This window comes from Kogia breviceps, chromosome 5, assembly GCF_026419965.1.
Source record: "Kogia breviceps isolate mKogBre1 chromosome 5, mKogBre1 haplotype 1, whole genome shotgun sequence".
Lineage (NCBI taxonomy): Eukaryota > Metazoa > Chordata > Mammalia > Artiodactyla > Physeteridae > Kogia > Kogia breviceps.
In genome coordinates this window covers 18,276,033-18,297,478 of record NC_081314.1, presented here as the reverse complement: position 1 = coordinate 18,297,478, position 21,446 = coordinate 18,276,033, and the positions used below count along the sequence as shown (strand labels likewise).

At 40.6% G+C, this 21,446-nt stretch overlaps 1 protein-coding gene across 5 annotated transcripts in view; it reads left to right on the top strand.

The window, feature by feature from the left end:
- The first annotated feature begins 14,162 nt into the window (after positions 1 to 14,162).
- The window catches only part of PPP2R3A (protein phosphatase 2 regulatory subunit B''alpha), a 219,486-nt gene continuing 212,202 nt past the window's right edge, over positions 14,163 to 21,446 (top strand). For 3 of the 5 annotated variants that reach the window (XM_059065088.2, XM_067033743.1, XM_067033744.1), the window contains exon 1: positions 14,163 to 14,297. The gene's annotated coding sequence lies outside the window, so the exon portion shown is untranslated. Of the gene's footprint in view, positions 14,298 to 14,765; positions 14,889 to 19,250; positions 19,335 to 21,446 lie in introns of those variants that run through there. The other 2 variants (XM_067033747.1, XM_067033746.1) reach the window with 2 other exon arrangements.

Below are 21,446 nucleotides of genomic sequence, written 5' to 3'. Positions count from 1 at the left end.
GGCGGCTTCTGTTCACATACTCCACTTCTGCAGCCGTGCTATGCTGATCAGGAGAATGGGTGAGAAAGAAGATTGAAAGAATTGAGGGGAGATGATATAATAAAGAACTGAGACAGAGATGATCAGAGGAGAGGAGAGCAGAGATCCAAAGGAGCTGAGGAAGGGAGGGAGGGAGAGGGAAGGGTAAGAGGAGAGATGGAGAGAGAGAGAGAGAGAGAGAGAAGGAACTGAATGAAGCTGGCGTTGAGGTGGTGAGAAAACTGGGAGCAGGTGGGTCAATGAATGGGCCTGGGGAGACAGACCTGCAAAGGCCAGAATAACACAGGGTGTGTGTGTGTGTGTGTGTGTGTGTGTGTGTGTGTGTGTGTGTGTGAGATTGTAATTTCTGCCCATGGTCTCTTGGAGATTTTATGAACTTCTTTGCAGTTGGAATCGTGTTTTACTCTTGGATGCCACACAATGATAAAACTGGATGCAAGGTGGCCCAGCTCTCAGGGGATTACAGTATAAGACATGGCCCCTCCTCTCTAGATGCTCATAGTCCAATAGGGAAAACAGTCATTTAACATAAAATAACACAATAAAACATTGCTGAGTGCTGCATCACACCTCTCTGTAGGGCATGGGGGTGGCAACTGAGGAAGGGGTCACCTAGTTTACCTCTAGCTCAAGAAAGGTATGTGCTGTCTCATCAGTAAGGTCAATGAAGCTTAGGAGGGGATATTTTCTAGCTCCCAAATTGATTATCAAGAGCAACCTATGCCTCAGTCCTGGACAAGAAGAAGCAGAAGATCCAAATTCCCTCCTCGGACTGATCAAAATTCTGTCACCTCTAAGGCTTACCTGGGTGTCAGGCAGCCAGCAGCCCACTTGGGCTAATTGAGGGCTTCCTTTCCTTTTCTGACTAAGAGCTCTGTGGACAGGGCGTGTCTTCATTTCTACTCCAATATCACCTAAACAAAGGAAAACGTGTGTAAACCGGGGTGTTAGCATAAGAGAACACTGTACCAAATCACATAAACATGGAAGGAGAAAATGGGTGAATGCTCAACGAAGCCTGAAATTATGTAAGTGAAACACAAAGTCAGCCCCAGAGCAGCTGCAATATTATAGCTGTGGTTTGCATTGAGTCTGCTTCCCCCGGGCAAAGGGAGTTTCCAAGCAGGGCTGAAGCAATCACTTTGCTGCTTTGTGCCAGCCAAATGACTCACTCCCAAACCTGTTTAATATGAAACAGCATTAGGAGACTGGAGACAGCCTCAGGGAGATCAGCTGCTAACCGGCTCAGATTATAGCTGCAATCCCTCAAACACAGCCACTTAAGAGTGTCTCTCCGTGTGTCTTCAGGGGCATACGACACTAAAAGAAAGGGACTGTCCTTGAAGTAGAAAGATCAGCGTACTGGTTCCCATTCGGTAGCAGTTCATCATGTGATTTAGGTCAGCCTCACCTGAAAAATGAGACTGATACCTTGTCCATAAAATAAGTCAATACCTTCCCTGCCTACCCCCTGTGGTAGTTTTTGAGAATTGAATAAGAAATATTACGAGAATTAAGTGAGATGATAGAAATGGTAGAGACCTGTAAACCAGGTATTATCATTACACACAGGTGTCATAAATCTCTTTTTACACTTTCATTGGAACTAGAGGGAATTTCCTTAAATAGCAGGAATGAGGAAATAAACACAACAAGAACTTTGCTTCCTACTTTAATATCAGCAGCAGAGAAAGCACCAGTGAAGTGGGTTATTGTGGACTTTTGTCATCCAGGCAGTAAATTGGAGTCTTCTCAAAGAGATTAGAGCTCCTCTCCTCAGTGTTATCTGGGGCTCTCAGTTAGACCATCTTTGATATTTTCCAGCCAGAATTTTAATGAGATGTCTGTTTGAGAAATTTATGAAACGATTTCTCCCATTTATAATTACATGGGCAAGAAAATAAGCAAAAGGATCTTTCATTCTTCTTTTTCTTTCTTCCCTTCATCTTCTTTGTTTTCTACCCCAGAGGAACCGAGCGAAGCAGGTAAGATGAGTGAGGCACTTGTCTCAGATGAAAATTTTTTTTTGAATTTTATTTTATTTATTGTTTATACAGCAGGTTCTCCTTAGTTATCATATTAGTGTATACATAATACACTAATTACATATACATATAGTAATTTATACATATTAGTGTATATATGTCAATCCCAATCTCCCAATTCATCACACCACCACCACCACTTTCCCCCCTTGGTGTCCATATGTATGTTCTCTACATCTGTGTCTCTATATCTGCCCTGCAAACCGGTTCTTCTGTACCATTTTTCTAGGTTCCGCATATATGCGTTAATATACGATATTTGTTTTTCTCTTTCTGACTTACTTCACTCTGTATGACAGTCTCTAGATCCATCCACATCTCTACAAATGACCCAATTTCATTCCTTTTTATCGCTGAGTAATATTCTATTGTATATATATACCACATCATTTTTATCCATTCATCAGATGAAAATTTTAACTGAGTGCAAAAACCCTCAAAAATCAACATAGGGACTTCCCTGGCAGTCCAGTGGTTAAGACTCCACAGTTCTACTGCAGGGGTTGCAGGTTTGATCCCTGGTCGGGGAACTAAGATCCCACAAGCCGCAAGGCACGGCCAAAAAAACCAAATAAGATAAATATATTTTAATGAGTATTTTCAAAAATAAAATTAATGCCAAAAAAGGATGAATAAAATATCACATTTTTAGATAAACATCAGTGACAATGCCATACCAAGACATACTGAAGCCTGAGGCAAAAGGAAAGATCAGTACTCCTGATCCTGTCTATTTAAAGCTTGGTATTTTGTTCATCATTGATTTTTGACTTAATTTTGATGTATCATGTGTAGCAATTTTTTTTTCATTCTTAGTGGCATATAAAATTATAGTTTGCCTTAGTATCAATGGCATCTTAGATTAGGCAAAATGCTTTCCATGTGGTATGTGGAATAAGCATGACACCTGGCAATGAAATTCAACTTGGCTTTGTTTCCCTCTGTTTCCTTTACACATTTATCCAGCGGAAGTCACCTTACCTGTTCCTGAACAAAAACTCTGTGAGTCCCATGGCTTTTCTGTTCCCTCTTAAATAATGAACAATCCCACAATCATTTTAAGTCACAAACGCAATCTCAGTTTAGCAATCAGAATACATAATCCCCTGAAATAATCAAAACTCACAACTTCACTTAGTGGTAAACCTTCTCCCCTCCACCAGACCCGGGGGCTGGCAGCCTGCAGTAGGAAAGGAGAATAGGGTCTTCTGCTCTCCGCTCTCCCTGGATTTCTTCTTCACCCACTAAACACCTGCTGTTTTGTTCTCCTCCCATGTGGTAGAGGGTTAGCAGCAAGGAGAGGAAGGTGATAGGGCAGTTCTTACCTGGCTGGGTGGCCTCACACTCTCTGAGCCAGGAAGACGGCTAACGGGGACTCTTTCTCTTTGGGCATCTTTCTTGGCTCATCAGAGTTTCCCTCTCCTTTCAGGTATCTGTAACACTTGTCCCATCTGGGTGGTGACTCCATAGATGTTTATTATGTAATGAACTCTGCCCTTCTGTATGCTTTATATATTCTAAAATTTCTTAATTTAAGAAAGAAAGAACTGTGAGAGAGAATAAGGGGGAAGAAAACTAAATCTACCTGAAAACAACCTTTACTGGATAGAAACTTGCCTTACCTCTCTATCTCTCCCCCTCCTCTCTTGTTTTACTACCAGCCATATCTTCTCTCCTGGTCTTCATTTTTATCCCCTCTATAGACCTATAAAAATAAAAGTTTGTCTGGATGAAGATAAACTTCCTTGCCCTTGTCACATGCTAGTTTATTTCTTATTCCTTCTGAATAAGCAGAGCCATATCCCACTGGTTTCTAATTTCTTCAAGAATAAATGGCCATGGCCAGAATCCAGTCCACTCCCAGTCCCCTGGGTACTCGTCAGGAGAGCTGGAACATGTCTGCCCTCGACCTCTAGGGCAGAAATCAACAAGAATCCCAGAGCAAGAAAAGCACTGTAAAAACAGCAGTGTCACCAAAGGCAGAAAACACATCTCATTCTCACCATTTAGCGTCCCACTGTACTGCTGGTCTCCAGGCACTGGAACTGAAGAGAGAAGAATGTTGCAGAGGCTAAACAGTTGTCCCCACTTTAACAAAATAATTGCCTTCATTGTTTAACTTCACAGTGCTGGCAGTATATTACGTATATCCTTTAGGGCTCATTTTCCGTAGCAAATTATTCAGTGTTCTGCTGTATTGGTGGTATTTAAATGTGTGGTTCTATTTTGCCTTCTAGGATCTATAGAGGCCGCAACTGGAAAACACATCCTCACACATTTCAAAGGGCCTGCCCAGATTCAGGATGTCTGAGTCAAAACACTTTTCCAACAGGACAAGTTTCGGGAGGATAAGGAGAGAACAACTCGCTGTGGGTAGGTCTTGTGGATAAGTCAACAAAGCACAGAGGGAAACCAATACAGAGTTCAAGCCCTCTGTGACTAGGGCTGGTATTTATGATTGAGGAGTTGCTTGCAGCAGCCAGCTAGGCTTGGGGGTGGGGGGAGGAGGGGGAGACATCCATTCCAGGAGGCAAGTCTGTACTCACTGATATCCCTCGCTCCCTTCAATCTCCTTCTGAAACTCATCCCAGAGGGGTTAATAAAAATGAACAGAAAATGCTGGTAGATGAGACAAATAAAGTAAAATGTGAAAAGGGTGAAGAATCTCACGGAACAGAAATGGGATTCCATTAAGCATGAACTCAGAGGAAGAAAAAATAATTGCATCTTTATTTTCACCAACCCCTAACTGAAAATCTAGCATTTCCTTCAATAAATGAATGGAGGCAATATACCAGAGCAGTTTCACACCACCAATGACTTTGTCACCAATAGAATTCACAGATATCTTCAATTAGCTTTATGGCTGTTGCCAGTATCTTGAAATATCATTTTTGTTCAACGTTACTTTGAAATTGTGATGGCAAATAAATTTGTCACTAGATCTTAATATTTAACCCGTTGATAAAGAAGTGTTAATAAAGAAGTGTATAGAAATATACTGCACATCTGTTTTAATATTTTGATAACTATATTTCAATACTTGGTTTCCTTTGTGATCCTATGTATTTTATGAAATAGATTTTAGAACACTATTCTCAGAAGAGATCCATAGGCTTCATAAACTGCCAAAGGGGAAAAAGGTACAGAATCCTTTCATAAGGCAGTTGCAGAGTAGTTGGAGGGTACAGATCCTTCCCATCAACCCAAATTCAAAAACGTTTGAAAAAGACTTTGGTGAAAAAAAAGGAGGAGGGGGTAAAGATATAACTTTAGCTATGCCTAGGGACTATGCAATTCACTAGGGTATGAAAGAGGTTAAAGGCATGGACTTAGAGAGTCTCTTGGTTAAAAACAAACAAACAAACAAACAAATAGATGGTTCAGGAGGAATAACCTAGGTGACCCTAGATCCAGTGTCCTGTGTCCTGATAACCCCAATCTGGAATATATGATAGACCCACATCTTCTCCAAGAAACTGATGTTAATTCAGTTGGGTGTCCTTAAAACCCTGGGAATGAATGTAGAAATAAATAGAATAGAAGCTTTTACAACCAAGTTTCACTTCTCCATTGATTTACAGAAAAATTAAGCAGATAGTCCAAAGAGTTCCCATATACTCTGCACCCAGCTTCCCTTATAATTAATGTCTTACGTTAGGATGGTTCATTTGTTACAATGAGGAAACCAATATTGACACATTATTATTAATTAATGGTCATAGTGTATTCAGATTTTCTTAGTTTTTGGTTGTCACGTTTCCTAGGCTGTTCTTAGCTGTGGCAGTTTCGCAGACTTTCCTTGTTTTCACAACCCTGGCAGCTTTGAGGAGTACAGGTCATATATTTTGTAGGATGCCCCCAAACTGGAATTTGTCTGATGTTTTTCTCCTGATAAGACTGTGGTAATGGTTATTAGGAGGAAGATAACAGAAGTAAAGTGTTATTTTTATCACCTCATATCAAAAGTGTATATTATCAGCATGATTTATGACTGTTGATGTTGTGTTTGATCACCTGGCTGAGCTAGTGTTTGTCAGATTTCTCCACTGTAAAGTTGCTTTCCTCCTATTTCCAGACTGTACTCTTTGAAAGGAAGTCACCATGCACAGATCACAGCCAAAGAGTGAGGAGTTATGTTCCCCTCTTTGAGGTCAAAATATCTGCATCAATTATTTGGAATTCTTCTGTATGGGAGATTTGTCTATTCTCTCCTGTTTATTTATTATTCAGTCATTTACCTCAGTATGGAATCATGGGTATTTTATTTTGTACTTTGAGCTTTAATCCAATACTACTTTATTTATTTTCTTGCTCAAATTGTTCCAACTTTGGCCACTGGGAACTCTTCCAGTTGGTTCCTGTGCACCTTTGATGTACCCCCATCAATGTGTTTTGTTTTGTTTTTTAATCACTTCCTTACTCTCTGATACTATAAGATTCTCCAGTATCATCTTATATATTTCCTGCCACAGCCCTAGAATCAACAATTTCTCTAAGGAGCCCTATTCCTTTTATTGGAGAGTGATATTAGAAACCACATTCTGGACACTAGGTGTACTCCTTGTCACTGGAATGCCCAATTGATTGTTTACAAACATGTAAAAGGTAGTCAGTGTAGGAAGGATAGCCATTTCAACAAATGGGGCTGTAGCAATTGGACATACATGGGGGTGGGGGTGGGCAGGGAGGAATAACCTTAATCTAAAATTCACATTCTGTGTAAAAATTAACTAAAAATGAATCATAGATGTAATGGAAAACATAAAACCATAAAACTTTTGAAAGACAATACAAAATCTTCGGGATCTAGGACTAGGTGAATAGTTCTTAGACTTAAAACCAAAAGTATGATCCAAAAAAGAAAAATTGATAAATTAGACCTCATCAAAATTAGAAACTTTTGCTCTAAAAAAAAGCAAAACTCTGTTAAGAGAAAGAAAAAACAAACCACTACAGACTGGGAGAAAATATTTGCAAACCTCATGTCCAATAAAAGACTACTATTTAGAATATACAAAAAAATCCCAAACTCAACAGTGGAAAAATAAGCAATCTAATTAGAAAATGGGCAAAAGACGTGAACAAACATTTCACCAAAAAGGATATACAGATGGTAAGTAAGCATATGAAAAGATGCTCAATGTCATCAGCCATTAGGGAAACGAAAAGTTACATCACAAAGACATATCACAACACAGAGAAATGAAAACATATGCTCACACAAAAACCTATACCAGAATGTTCCTAGTAGCTTTTTGCATAATAACCCCAAACTGAAACAACTCAGATGTCATTCAACAGGTGAAGAGTCAAATAAACTGGAATATATCCATACTATGGTATACTACTCAGCAAGAAAAAGGAACAAAGTAATGACATACACAGCAATTTGGGTGACCCTCCAGAGAATTACACAGGTGTCAGTGGGTGCCGGGAGTTGGAGCTGAGTGACGGAGTGGGCAGTGGTAGAGGGATTGACTATAAAGGAGTGGCACAGGGCCATTTGGAGGGTTGGTAGAAATATTCTATTCCTTGATCATTGTAGCGGTGGTTACACAACTGCAAACACTTGTCAAAACTCATAGGATTGGGCTTCCCTGGTGGCGCAGTGGTTGGGAGTCCGCCTGACGATGCAGGGGATACGGGTTCGTGCCCCGGTCCGGGAGATTTCCACGTGCTGCGGAGCGGCTGGGCCCGTGAGCCGTGGCCGCTGAGCCTGCGCATCCAGAGCCTGTGCTCCGCAACGGGAGAGGCCACAACGGTGGGAGGCCCGCGTACCACAGGAAAAAAAAAAAAAACCTCATAGGATTATACACTCAAAAGGGTAGATTTTATTGTATGTAACTAACAATTCTAACTCAGGGGACTTCCCTGGTGGTCCAGTGGGTAAGACTCCATGCTCCCAATGCAGGGCCCAGGTTCGATCCCTGGTCAGGGAACTAGATCCCACATGCATGCTGCAACTAAGAAATCCACATGCTGCAACTAAAAGATCCCGCATGCCGCAATTCAGACCCGGCGTGGCCAAAATAAATAAATATTAAAATAAATAAAAATATAAAATTAAGTTCGATGATGATTGCACAGCTCTGTGAGTATACAAAAAATACTGAATTTCACATCTTAAATTAGGTGAATTATATGGTCTGTGAATTATGTCTCAATAAAATTGTCACAGGAAGGAAGAGAGGGAAGGAGGGTGGGAAGGAGGGAGCAAACAAAAAGAAAAACAGAAAAGAAGATCAAACACAAACTTCAAACTTTTCAGATTTCCCAAAGTAATCTCATTCCCCCTGCAAGGAAACAGTGTCTCAAGAAACTTCTGCACATATATCTAATGACTTTATTCTGTTGTAGATGTACTGCTTCTCCATATTGTGCTCTTCTAATTAAAATCTTGTGTGGTACATCTGACTAAGCCTAAGTCATACCCTCCCATAGCTGCAAAGAAAGTGGGGAAAGTGAATCCTGGTTTCAACCTGGGAGTCAGAACTGCTAATGGTGGAGATTCCCCAAATAAAGGAAAGCTATTCACAGATGCTAAGAAACTATAAGAATATGATAGAATGTTCACTATGCTCCGCCACATGTGGAAAGTGAGTTAAAGAAGGGCAAGGTGGGAGACAGAGGGACCAGTTAGGTGGCTGGTTCAGGCCCACAAAGAGAGATGGAGATGATCTGAACCGCTGATGGCTAAGGCAGCAGTAATAGAGGCAGAGAGGAGCAAACAGATTTGAGAAACAGTTTGAAAGAAAAGTCAGCAGAATTTGGAGATTTGTTCTACAAGAGAGATGAGGAAGCAGGAGGAATTAAGAATTTCTGGCTTATGTTAAAAAAAAATTTCTGGCTTATGTAACTGAGTGGATAATGGGATCTTGATGGAGATGAGCAAGAAACATGGGTGGAAGAGCAGGTTTGGGAGTTAGGGAAAAGAGGAGGGAGGACACTAAATTCTAGATATGTTACTGGTTTCTGGTATAATTCCACTGTGGTCAGAGAACATACTTTGTATGACTTGAAATACTTTTAAATGTATTGAGCTTTGTTTTACAGTACAAAATCTGGTCTATCTTGGTAAATATTCCATGTGTATCTAGAAAGTATGTGAATTATTTTATTGAATGGAGTGTCCTACAAAAGTCAATTAGGTGAAGCTGCTTGATGGTGTTATCCAAGTCTTATATATCTTTGCCAATTTTCTGTCTACATGTTCTACCAATTACTAGGAGAAGGGTTTGAAATCTACAACTATGATTGTGAATTTGTCTATTTCTATGTTTGCTTCATGTATTTCAAAGCTCTATTATATTAAGTATATAAACATTAGAATTGTTATGTCCTCTTGATGAATTGACCCCTTTATCATTATGAAATGACCTCCTTTACTTCTGGTAATATTCTTTGCTCTGAAATCTTTTCTTCTGATTAATTTTTCTTTTGTTTTCATAGTAAACCTTTTTCCATACTTTTACTTTTAACCTATTTGTGTCTATATATTTAAAGTGCATTCCTTGTAAGCAGCATACCGTTGTGTCTTCTTTTTAATCCAGTCTCTTCCTTTAAACTGGGGGTGTTCAATCCATTTACATTTAATGTGATTATTGATATGATTTGGTTAAAGTCTATCATCTTGTTAATTGCTTTCTACCTTTCCAATTGATTATTTATTGCTTTCTCCGCTTTTTGTATGTTCTTTTGGATTAATTTAAAAATTCTATGTTTACATTTTAACTCCTTTGTTGCTTTGTTAGCTCTTATTGTCTGGTTATTTTAGTAGTTGCTTTAGGGTTTATAGTATGAATCTTTAGCTTATCAAAATTTAAATTTGAGTGAAATCGTACCACTTCGTGTATCCATACAGTATAAGAAACTTACAGCAGCATATTTTTATTTCCTCTCTTAGCCTTTTTGCTGTTTTTGTCATACATTATAAATCTCAAAATTGGGTTGCCAGATATAGCAAATAAAAATGAATGACACCAAGTAAAATCTAAATTTCAGATAAATAACAAATAACTTCATTAAATAAGTATGTTGTATGCAATATTTTGAAATACTAAAAAGGTAACAATTATATGAAATTCAGAGTTAACTGGGCACCCCATATTTTATCTGACAATCATACTCAAAATACATTGTATTTTTTGTTTAAATAATAAAGCATCTTTTAAAGAGATTTTAATAATAACTTTAAGATTTTATGTATTTATAATGAAGTTACTATTTTTTGCTCTTCCTTCCTTTCTGTAGATCCATAATTCCATTTGGTGCCATTTTTACTTATGAATGGAGGACTTCCTTTAGCATTTATTGTAGTACAGGTCTGCTATGATTAATTTTTTTAGACTTTGTACATCTGAAAAAGTCTTTATTTTGCCTTCATTTTTCAGATGAGAATATAATTCTAGATTGATAGTTCTTTTCAGTACTTTAAAGATGTTATTTCACTATCTTCTTGCTTGCATTGCTCCTAACAAGAGATCTGCTGTCATCCTTTCTTTGTTCCTCTATATATAACATGTCTCTTTTCTCCTGCTACTTTTAAGATTTTTCTCCTTATTACTGATTTTGAGTAATTTGATTTTGATGTGCCTTCATGTGGCTTTCTTTATGGTTTTTTGTGTTTGGATGTGTTGAAATTCTTAGATCTGTGAGTATATAGTTTTCATCAATTTTGAAAATTTTAGGCCATCATTTATCCAAAATTTTTTGTCACCATCTCTCTCCTTTGGAGACTTCATTTACATATGTTAGGCCACTTAAAATTGTCCCACAATTCACTGATTCTCTTTATGTTTTCAAAAAAATTTTTTTCCTATGTATGCTTCATTTTGGAAATTTCTATTGGTGTGACTTCAAGTTCACTAATCTTTTCTTTGGAAATATCTAATTTGTCACTAATCTGTCCAGTGTATTTTTATTCAGACATTGTCATCTTCATCTCTAGAAGTAGAATTTGGGTCTTTTTATGCACCTCATGTCTCTGCTTAACTTTTTGAACATTTAAAACACAATTAGAGTAACTGTTTTAATGTCTTTATCTGCTAATACTAACATCTATGACAGTCCTGGGTTTGTTTTTGATTGCTTGACTTTTCTCTTTATTATGGATTGTATTTTCCTAAATCTGATCAAGTCACTAGTTCTATTATCTGTTTATGAGAAATACAGAGTTAGAGGAACATGTTAAACAACACCTCAGGAGTGTAATCAGTAAAGTGCAGAATGTGGAAAAATCCACAGGACCAACTGTTGATTTCTTCAGTATATAAAGTACACGGAAAGAAAATGGTTTAAGAGTTTTCACTAAATACAATGTGATGGGAATTCCCTGGCGGTGCAGTGGTTAGGACTCCTTGCTTTTACTGCCAAGGGCCCAGGTTTGAACCCTGGTCGGGGAACTAAGATCCCATAAGCTGCTTGGTGCAGCCAAAAAATAAAATTAAATTAAATTTAAATTTTAAAATAAATAAAAATTTTAAAGGAGCATTATTTTTAAAAAAATACGATATGAGGATCTTGTCTGAATCCTGACTTGAAGAAATAAACTATTTAAAACATTTATGAGAAAATTGGGGAAATTTGAATACTGACTAGATGTTAAGAAATCATTAATTTTTAAAGATAAATGATTTTGTTGTTTTTAAACATAGACCTTAGTTTTTAGAGATACACAGTAAAATATTTATGGGTGAAATAATACGCTGCTGTGACTTGCTTCAAAATAATCCAGGGAGGGGAAGAGAAGGTGAGGATACAGATGGAACAAATTGGCCACGGGATGGTAACTGTTAAAGCTGAGTAATGAGAGCATAGTAGTTCACATATTATTCTCTCTGCTTTTGCAATATTTGATCTTTTTCCATAATTTTAAAAAATCAGATGTTCTCTTCTCTGAAAAGACTTGCCATACTGTCTCCTTACACCTAATAGAATTAATTGTGCTCAGGAATGTTCCCCTACCATCCAAATAAATTAAACTCTCATTTATTTTCAAATCGTTCTCCCTAATTCGGTCATAAACCCCTTGAGAGCAAAAATGATGTCTTACTCATTTTCTATTCTTTGTATTTCCATCACTAAACCACAGAGCTGGGATGCTCAATAAACGATGGCGAATTGGCAGCTCTCCACCCTAATTCACCAAGGTGTTTACGACAGACATGCCGACTCTGTCGCACTGAATCAAATTTCAAGTTAGATGTTGTGTCCTTTATAAATTCAAGTCTTACTGCATATAAATGTATGGCAAAGGAGCCCAAAAATCTCTAATGTTAAAAACTCAGGTAATAAAACTGTCAAGGCAAACCAGTAATCCAGCAGAGATTGGCAGGGTCAGCAGTACTAAAATTGTTGTATAGTTCATTGTGTACTTCCCTTCCTTACAGGTATGCATTACACTGTGACCTTTGCAAAGTCCTTCCATCCTGCCCTGCTTTTCTCACATGACTGCTCTAAGTCTCAAGTTAGATACCCTAATGCACACGAAAGGGCTTTTTTAAAACTGGAAAGCAGTATAAGGTTTAAAGTATAATGACCTCTTTCAAAGGCATGAAGGCATCTTATAGAGCACATCATTTTAGCTATTGGAAGATCTGACCCTGGATGAAATTGTTCAGTGCGCAAAGCATGTTTTGGGTGATTATACAGTTGACCCTTGAACAACAAGGGTTTGGACTTTGCAGGTCCATTTATATGCAGATATTTTTCAATAAATATGGTACTTGGATTTTCATGTTACAGATCTGTAAATGTGGGGAAAAGTTTTGTTTGATTAGAGATTGCAGTATGTGGAGTCAAAACAACTAGGGTTTTGAGTCCTGATTCTATCCACTTTTTCAGCTTCGTGCCCTTAGGTGAGTCATTTATCAATTCCTTTGTTTTTGAGGTCGAGATAGCAGTAAAGAGGACTTTCCACTGCAAGGGAGGTGGGTGGGTGGTAGACGCCCCTAACCTGCCCAACCTTGTTCAAGGGTCAACTGTATATATATATATATATATATATATATATATATATATATATATATATATATATATATATATATATAATATTTTTCTTTCCTTGAACTATAATACACACACAGTACCTATTATACGCCTGGTGCTATGCTAGGTGCCAGTGACACAGAGTGAGGACAGCTAGGTGTCCAGGACCTATCCTAGCAGGCCACCTAATCCCTGGCTATTTTTAAGTCTTCACATACCCACCTACCTCCCACCCCTAGGTGCTCCTTACTCATGCTGTTCAATCTCCTGATTGACTTATTTTTTAAGTTGTTCACATGTTTATGTATTTATTGACTTATCTTTTTTATTAAGAATTTCACTTTTTCACATTTTTCATATGTGCTCTTAGCACATGATTGTGGGCAGGTGGCCTATGAGTTCCTGTGTCAGTTACAAGGAAGGCAATTTTGGGAGGACATTCCCAAGCTGAGTACCCCAGCTAGCGATGAGATTTATGTTTTAAACCAGACCATTTCACATGGTGTTAAATCTCAGGAGTGGTTATAAGGGTGTTATGTCTCAGGATAATTCATAAGTACATTGGTTTTATACGGCTTTCTATATTTGTGTTATATTTAACAATAACTGTTAAAAATAAATATCTTCTTTCAAAATTCACACAACTTGTTCACTATATCATAATGACGTGGCGCAGGTGCTGGCCACAGGTAGGATCGGAGTGACAGGGAGTGTCTGGTCAGCAGTGAGGGCTACCTGTCCACCGCCTCTGGCCTCAATGGAACCATCTAGTCGGCTACAGGAGGGCAAAACAAATAATGAAGATAACAACAACGATAACAATAATAATAAATCAGAGAGTGAAACTCTCATCCGCCAAATCGTAGTAAGCACTACGAATCGCATCGCCGAAGGCCCGCCATACAGGGGACCGCACGGACAGCGGCGGTGGCGGCTCTTGCGGCGCCCCTGACTGCCCACTTTCTTTCACTCTCTGGCCGGCAGAGTGGGCGGGACCCGCTGGGAGGGGCGGAGCCTGGCGGGCGGGGCGGGGTGCCGAGCCCGCAGCAGAGGGTGGGGCTGAGGGATGGGCGGGGGTGGACGGGCGGCTGGGCGGGGCGCGCTTGGGCCTCAGCTCCTCACGCGCCGCTTTCCCAGCCCACATCCCGCGCCGCCGGGAGCCCTGGCGGCCAACGTTGTGCGCGAGCGGAGGCAGCAGCCAGAGGAGGAACCGCGGGCGCTGAGGTAAGCGTGGGGCCGCCCGCCGCTCGGCCCGGAGCCCTCGCGCCCCGCGTTCGGCTCGCGGGTTGTGGCGAGGGCGGGGGGCGGTGCGCGGAGGCCCGGGCGGGCGGGGCCGGGGTCTGAGGGCGGGGACCGGCCTGGCCCCAGCGGCCGGCGGGGTCGGCGGGGCAGCGCGGCGCTGGCCCTGCTGGCTCAGCCGCGCAAGTCGGGGTTCGAGGCGGTGCGGGCGCCGCCGCACGCCCGGCTCGGTCCCGGGCCTTGTCAGCCCGGGAGGTGTGGAAACGGCCTGCCCCGGGGGCGCCCACGGAGGAGGGAAGGCGGGGGACGGCTTGGTCCCTCCCACTTTCGGGGGACTGGGGGGCCAGTTCGCCCGTACAACCCTCGGGAACTTGTTAATAGGAAAGCTTGGCAGAGAAACAAATGCCAGCGTTTTGGAAGAACTGAGAGTCACGTCGTTAGGCGCTGAGCCTTTATTTTCCTTCCCCGCCCCCTGACCAACCTCGGCCTGACTTAGCCAAAGAAGGATGTGTCACCAGCTCGCGGCCTCGGGCGGGATCCCAGGCCTGGCTGGGAGCGGGAGTACCTGAAACAAAGGTAAAACAGGGGTTGGACTGACCCCGGCCTTGCTCCGCGCCCGCCGCTGGGCCGCCCCGGTGGGTCTCACTCCCGCGCCGACCCCGGCCTCCTCCTCGGAGGGGCTTTCTCCTGGGGGACCTCTCGATGGAAACCAGCTGGCCGGCCTTGGAGTTGATGTTGCATCTGAACTCTGCTATGCTGACATTATTCCCAATCCTCTGACTCTGGTAAAGCTTAAGGAAACTGTATCCAGTTTTAGTGGTCAGCAAATGTAAGGGAGGATAAATTGCTCTTTGTAAATTATAAGGTATTTTCTTATTAGGAAGTGGTCTGGAAACACGAAATAAAAATTTTTAACACGTAAGCAAAAAAAGAGTGATCAGTGTGCCTTCCAAAATCTGAGGAAGTCTTCCTCTTCAAATCTTTTATGTACAAAACGTCGCCCAAACCTTCCGTGCCAAGCATTTTTCTTTGTTCTTCGTTAGTCTCAGGCCTCAGTTTCTCATAGAGAGAGCACCCAGTCTGAGACCTTAAGAATAGCCATACTAGAGCAGAGCGTGTGTTTCCAGCTCAGTAGGCAGCAGGCTTGTGTTATAGTAAAACACGGTTTTCTTTCTTGGTCATACTATTTTAAATTACCTCAATTTCATTTCTTCCGGGAGTATCCATGACTTTTAGTGAAAGCCTTTTAAAAAATCTATAGACAAATTTATACATACAGTTTATTCACACTTATTGCATCCTGTCCTCTCTGGCAGAAGAACTTATAGCATGAGATACTTGTGGAAAAACTTGAAGCTTTTCTAATTCTGGGAGCTCAGAAATTGAGGACAGAGGAAAGAAGGTTTTTTTAAAAATGGAAAGCTTTAGAGAAGTCTTTACCAGGACCAACCTGGCTGTTGAGTTCAAAAAATAGCTTTATCTACAAATAATCTGAACTTTAAGCAGTTAAAGATTTATTTGTATTCATAAGTATTTGCATATTTTAAAATGCAGCTAACATTCTGGAGATTGAAAGGGCTATACGACTTTATCTTAGTCTGACTTAATTTGGCCTTAATGTTTAGCTGAAACCACTGCCCTAGAAGAATGAAAGGTTTGTTTCAGCAAGAAGGGAATAAAGGAGATGAGTAATATTGGGGTATGGGCTACTTGAGGGGGATACCTGTTCAAACCATAACTTTGCTGTTAAATGCTTCAGAGGCTTCACATTACTTCTGGCAAACAGTCTACACTGATATGGTCCATGCCACCCTTCAACACACAGTTTAAAGCTTTACTTCCTCTCTGAAGTTTTTCTTGACATCCTCCTCACCGCACCTTTCCCCCCAAAAAAACCCACTGGCTGGAATAGAATTGATCACCCTTTTGAGTATGATCGTCCTCTAAATTAGAGGTAACCATTGACATTTTGGACCAGATAATTCTTCTCGTGGAGGCTATCCGGTGCACTATAGGATGTTTAGCAGCATTCCTGACCTCTAGTTAATAGTTACCAGTAGTCCGCCTGCATACATACACAGTTGTGACAGTCAAACAGTCACACAACCCACACCACCCACACTCAAAAATGCCTCTAGACGTTGCCAGATGTCCCCTGGGAGGGCCAAAATCACCCCCAGTTGAGAACCACTGTTCTAAAGGGACTGCTCTCTTAACACTAATGACACTGCATTGTCCTCATTTGCTTCTGTGTCATTTTTTCTACTCTGCTGGGTTTGAAGGTAAGAGCAGTTATTCATTTAACAAACATCTGAGAGAGAGCCTACCTTGCCAGCCAGACCTTAATTTAGTGGGAATACAGTGGTAAAAGCCATGGATGTGGTCTCTGCACTCCTGGACCTTACAGTCTAAAGAGAGTGACAGACACATACATGTATAATTATACAGTTCCTCATTACAATTGTGATAGATTCTGGAAGAAGTACAGGGTGCTCTGAGTACATAAAAAAGGGGTACTGACCTAGTTTGGAAACTAGGGAAGGTTTCTTTGGGAAGTAACCTGTAAGGGGAGGTAGACTGAAGAATAAGTAGAAGTTACAAGGTAAAGCTTAGGGGGACTATATTCCAGGCAGAAGGAGCGGGGCCTATCCTGGGAATTCAGAGGCCAGTATGGCTGGAGGATGGAGAGTGATAGGGGCCGGATGATACAAAATGAAGCTGGGAAAGTAGGTGAAGGCACGGTGAGCAGCAGTTCTCAGTCCAGCCTGTTTATCAGAATCACTAGAGGAACTTAAAACAATACTAGTGCCTGGGCCATGCTCCAGGCCCATTAGATCAGAATGTCTGCAGTGGGTCTTATTTCCTCCCCTAGCTACCACTTTCCTCATACCTTCCAGCGGGATAACCACTGTTAGTAGTTTTATGTATCATTCTAGACATTTTCTGTGACATTCAAGCAAATGTATATTCTTTCCTCCTGTTGTTTACACAAATGGTAGCATACTGTACACACTGTTCTGTTCCTTGTTTTGTTCTCTTAACAATGTCCTGGAAATCTTTCCATTCTAATATATAGTTTTCTTATTCTTTTGAATGACTGTATAGTATTCCATTGTATAGATACACCACAGATTATTTAATGGATCCTCTACTGAGGGACATTTAAACTGTGTTCCTCTACTGAGGGACATTTAAACTGTGTTCCTCTACTGAGGAACATTTAAACTGTGTTCCTCTATTGAGGGACATTTAAATTGTTTCCAGTAATTTACTATAACAAATCATACTATGCATATGCTAGTTCACATGTGTGTGAATATATTTGTAGGATCAATTCCTAGAAGTGGAATTGTTGGGTCAGATATGTACACACACACATTTGTAAATATATGTGGTTGTAAAAGATTACTCTGGTCATATTGGAGAGAATGGCTTGGAAGGAAATGAATAGATGTTGGAGAAAACTGATTCTAACTAAGATTACAGTGTGTTATAAAGTGAACTGTGTCCCCCTAAAATTGCTTTTTGAAGCCCTAATCCCTAATGTGACTGTATTTGAAGATAGTCTTTAGGAGGTAATTAAAGTTAAATGAGGTCATAAGGGTTGGGGCCCTAATCCAATAAAATTGGTGGCCTTATAAGAAGAGGAAGAAGGGAAGGCCATGTGCACACAGTAAGAACATAGCCATTTACAAGCCAGGAAGAGAGTCCTTACCAGAAACCAACCTTGCTGGACCTTGATCTGGGACTTCTATCCTCCAGAACTGTAAGAACGTTAATTTCTGTTGTTTAAGCCACCCAGTCTATGGTATTTTATTATGGCAACCTGAGCTGGCTAATACAGTCAGCCTTTGGTATCTGCTGGGGATTGGTTCCAGGACCCCCCTGGATATCCAAATCCACGGATGCTCAAGTCCCTTATATAAGATGGCATAGTACAGTCAGCCCTCCATATCTGCAGGTTTACATCCATGGATACAGAGGGAAAACTACACTGTGAAAGGTAGAGAAAAACTGATAGCTGGGACCAAGTTGGTAGCAGAGGAGATGGAGAGAAGTAAATGGATGCAGGGGATATATTTGGGAGGCATAATTGATAGGATTTGTTGATTGATACAGTCCAAGCAGTGAGAGGGAGAAATACATGTATAGGATAAAGCCCAGGGTTCTCACTTACCCAGCCAGGTGAATGGTGTTACCTGAGCTAGAGAACATTGGAAGGATAAATGGTTGAGGTGGTTTAAATTACAGATCACTTTGGGACTGGTGAGAAGTGGAGATGTCACATAAGCATTTGATAATTCAAATCCAGAGCCCAGAAGGGTGTGATGGACTGGGGATGTAAATATTTAGGTGTAAATTGAAGGGTGTAGATGGAATTACCCAGCGCAGAGGTTGTACACCCACAGCTCAGATCTGAATCTGGTTTACAGATGTGTGTTGTTTTTCACATACAGTGGTTTTTGTTGTTTAATTTTGAGTTAGTTGCCAGTAATTTAAAATCTGAAGATTTCCGATGAAAATCCAGATTTTGGAGCTCTTCTTTAAAAGTGAGAAGCTGTAGCACTACTGAGCTGGCTTTCCCATATGAGAGCAGTTGATTGGAGCTTTGTCACAGCTGATCTCAACTGCTTTCTAGTCCACCAAAGAGCCTACCACTCCCTAAAACTTATTCCTGGCCTGCTTTGTTTATTTTCTTCTCTGACTGTGTAGGCAGAGAGTATAGAATAGTGATTCTCATTTTGGCTACACATTGGAAACATTGAATGGTTAACAAATACTAATGCTGGGGCTTACTGCAATTTCTCTTTCTGTTTGCTTGCTCTGAATTGCAGCGTGGGATTTTTAAAAGGTCCTCAGGTGATTCCACTGAGCAGTGGAAATTGAGAACCATCGATAGAGATTAAGAAGAGAAGAGGGCTCAGGCCCAGCATTTCAAAGTTGGGTCAAGGAGGGTAACCCCAGGAGAGGGATGAGAAGTGGCCAGAGATACAGTGGAATGACACCTTGCTTGCCCTTAAGGTATGCAAACTTAACCGAATATATTTGAAGGTGTTTTTTTTTTTTTTTTTTTTTTTCTTGCGGTCCGCGGGCCTCTCACTGTCGTGGCCTCTCCCATTGTGGAGCAAAGGCTCCGGACGCGCAGGCCCAGCAGCCATGGCTCACGGGCCCAGCCGCTCCGCGGCATGTGGGATCTTCCCGGACAGGGGCACTAACCCATGTCCCCTGAATCAGCAGGCGGACTCTCAACCACTGCGCCACCAGGGAAACCCTGAGGGCGTTTCTAATTAGATGAAAGAAAGTGTTCTATTTTGCAGGTATACTTACTGTTGTTTTTTTGCATGCATACATATATGCTGTTCATTACTGTATAGAGTTATGCATACAAAAATCAGTTAGGCTTTACTTAATAGTCCATTTAAAGAATTTTCGAGAGTAATTTAAACTATATTCGATCTTTGTCTTAGAAGTTCACTTTCAAATTTAATTCCAGTTTAAGATGTGTCATGAAAGGCAAGGGAAGAGAGTATTTTAAAAAGAGGAGTCATCAAGTAAAGATGTAAACCTAAAATGATGTACTGAATTTAGCAAATGGAGTCTTTGACCTTAGCAACAACCGTTTTAGATTGAAAAAGGCAGAAGCCAGATTGAAGTGGGTAGAAAGTAAGGAAATGGAAATGGTGAATGTTGGAAAAATCTTTTGAGACGTTTAACCAAAAGGGGAGTGATGAGGCAGGGGGAGGTGTCTTACATGTCTCTATGGTAGGTGCTTAGTCTGTGTTGGTTACCCAAACGCTTCTCCTGACTTCAGGGAGGTATCTCAGTGGTGCCTGATTACCCGTCTACCCCATTTCAGAGGGGTCTTGCTTATATTTGTTTTGGAGACTTTGTGCTTTTCACTGAGGAGATATTTTGCTAGGACCCTTGAGACTCAGATGTTGGTGATTAGGCCCTTAGTCTCTTTCTTATCTGGAAAGCCATAGAACTCCTAAAGACCAGCAGGGCTCCAGTGACCCTGACATCATCCTTTCAGTGAACTGATGAACAAAGACCAGATTGTTGGCATGTTGAAAATGGAATACTTGTCTATGTCATGGAATATGTATCTAGCTGTCATTTCTAGGGATAGTTTTTGCAGCTGTGTTTTTTTCTAATTAACTTGATATTGCAGTTTGGTTTTCCAGTTGCGTGTATGTAACATTTCTCATACTTTGAAATCTTTATCATTGATGGTGATTAAAGGGTATGGATATAAGTTGGAGAAGTAGGCCCTCATTGAGCTCAGAGAGAAGAAAACACCAAACAAACTTTGGTTTCCAAAAGGTTGTGTGAATGCTGTTACCTTGAAGACTTTGGATTAGAATGACTGGAGTGGGTTGTAATGCAGATGTTCACTACCAATCTGTCATTTATCCATTTCTGCCTCACTGGCAACCTTAATCTGACACAGGAAGGTTTAAAGGTCAGTTTTACACTTCATGTTTCTAAGAGTTGTGATCTATCAGCAGAACAGAAACCACAGGGGTTGGAAAATGCCAAGGATTATTAGTGAAGAATGGTATTTATTAGTTGAAGGCATAAGCCCCATTGCTGTACTCTTTTTGCAAACAGGAGTATCATCTTGTAAGGGATTGTCCTTCATAGCTGTCATTGGTTCATCAGTTAGGTGCATGATGGTTAACTTCTAAATGAGGAATGACTTTGTGACATGAATAGCAGACTTTGGTTTAAGGTTTATACTGGGAGTTTATGATAAGAAAATATTTTGTTTAGAAACTTGTATGTGCTTACGAAATTGTAGGAATTCTTTTATCACAAATATAGTTAGGTACTATGCCTGATGGTGATAGATGGAGGGAAAAGTTCACTGCCAAGGTTGTCCAGAGCTCCTTTGGTTTGTAAAGCAGACGACAGTGGTTGCATGGTAATAGGATGACAACAGTGGTTGCATGGTAATAGGATTTAGAGTCAGTTTGTGAGTGCATGACCTTGATCTGTCAAGTGTGAGCTGTGTGACTTACTGTTTTTATTGAGTTAAAATTCACATAACATAAAATTAAACATTTGAATCATTTTAAAGTGTACAATCAGTGAATCTCGATACTTTCACAGTGTTGTGCAACCATAACCATT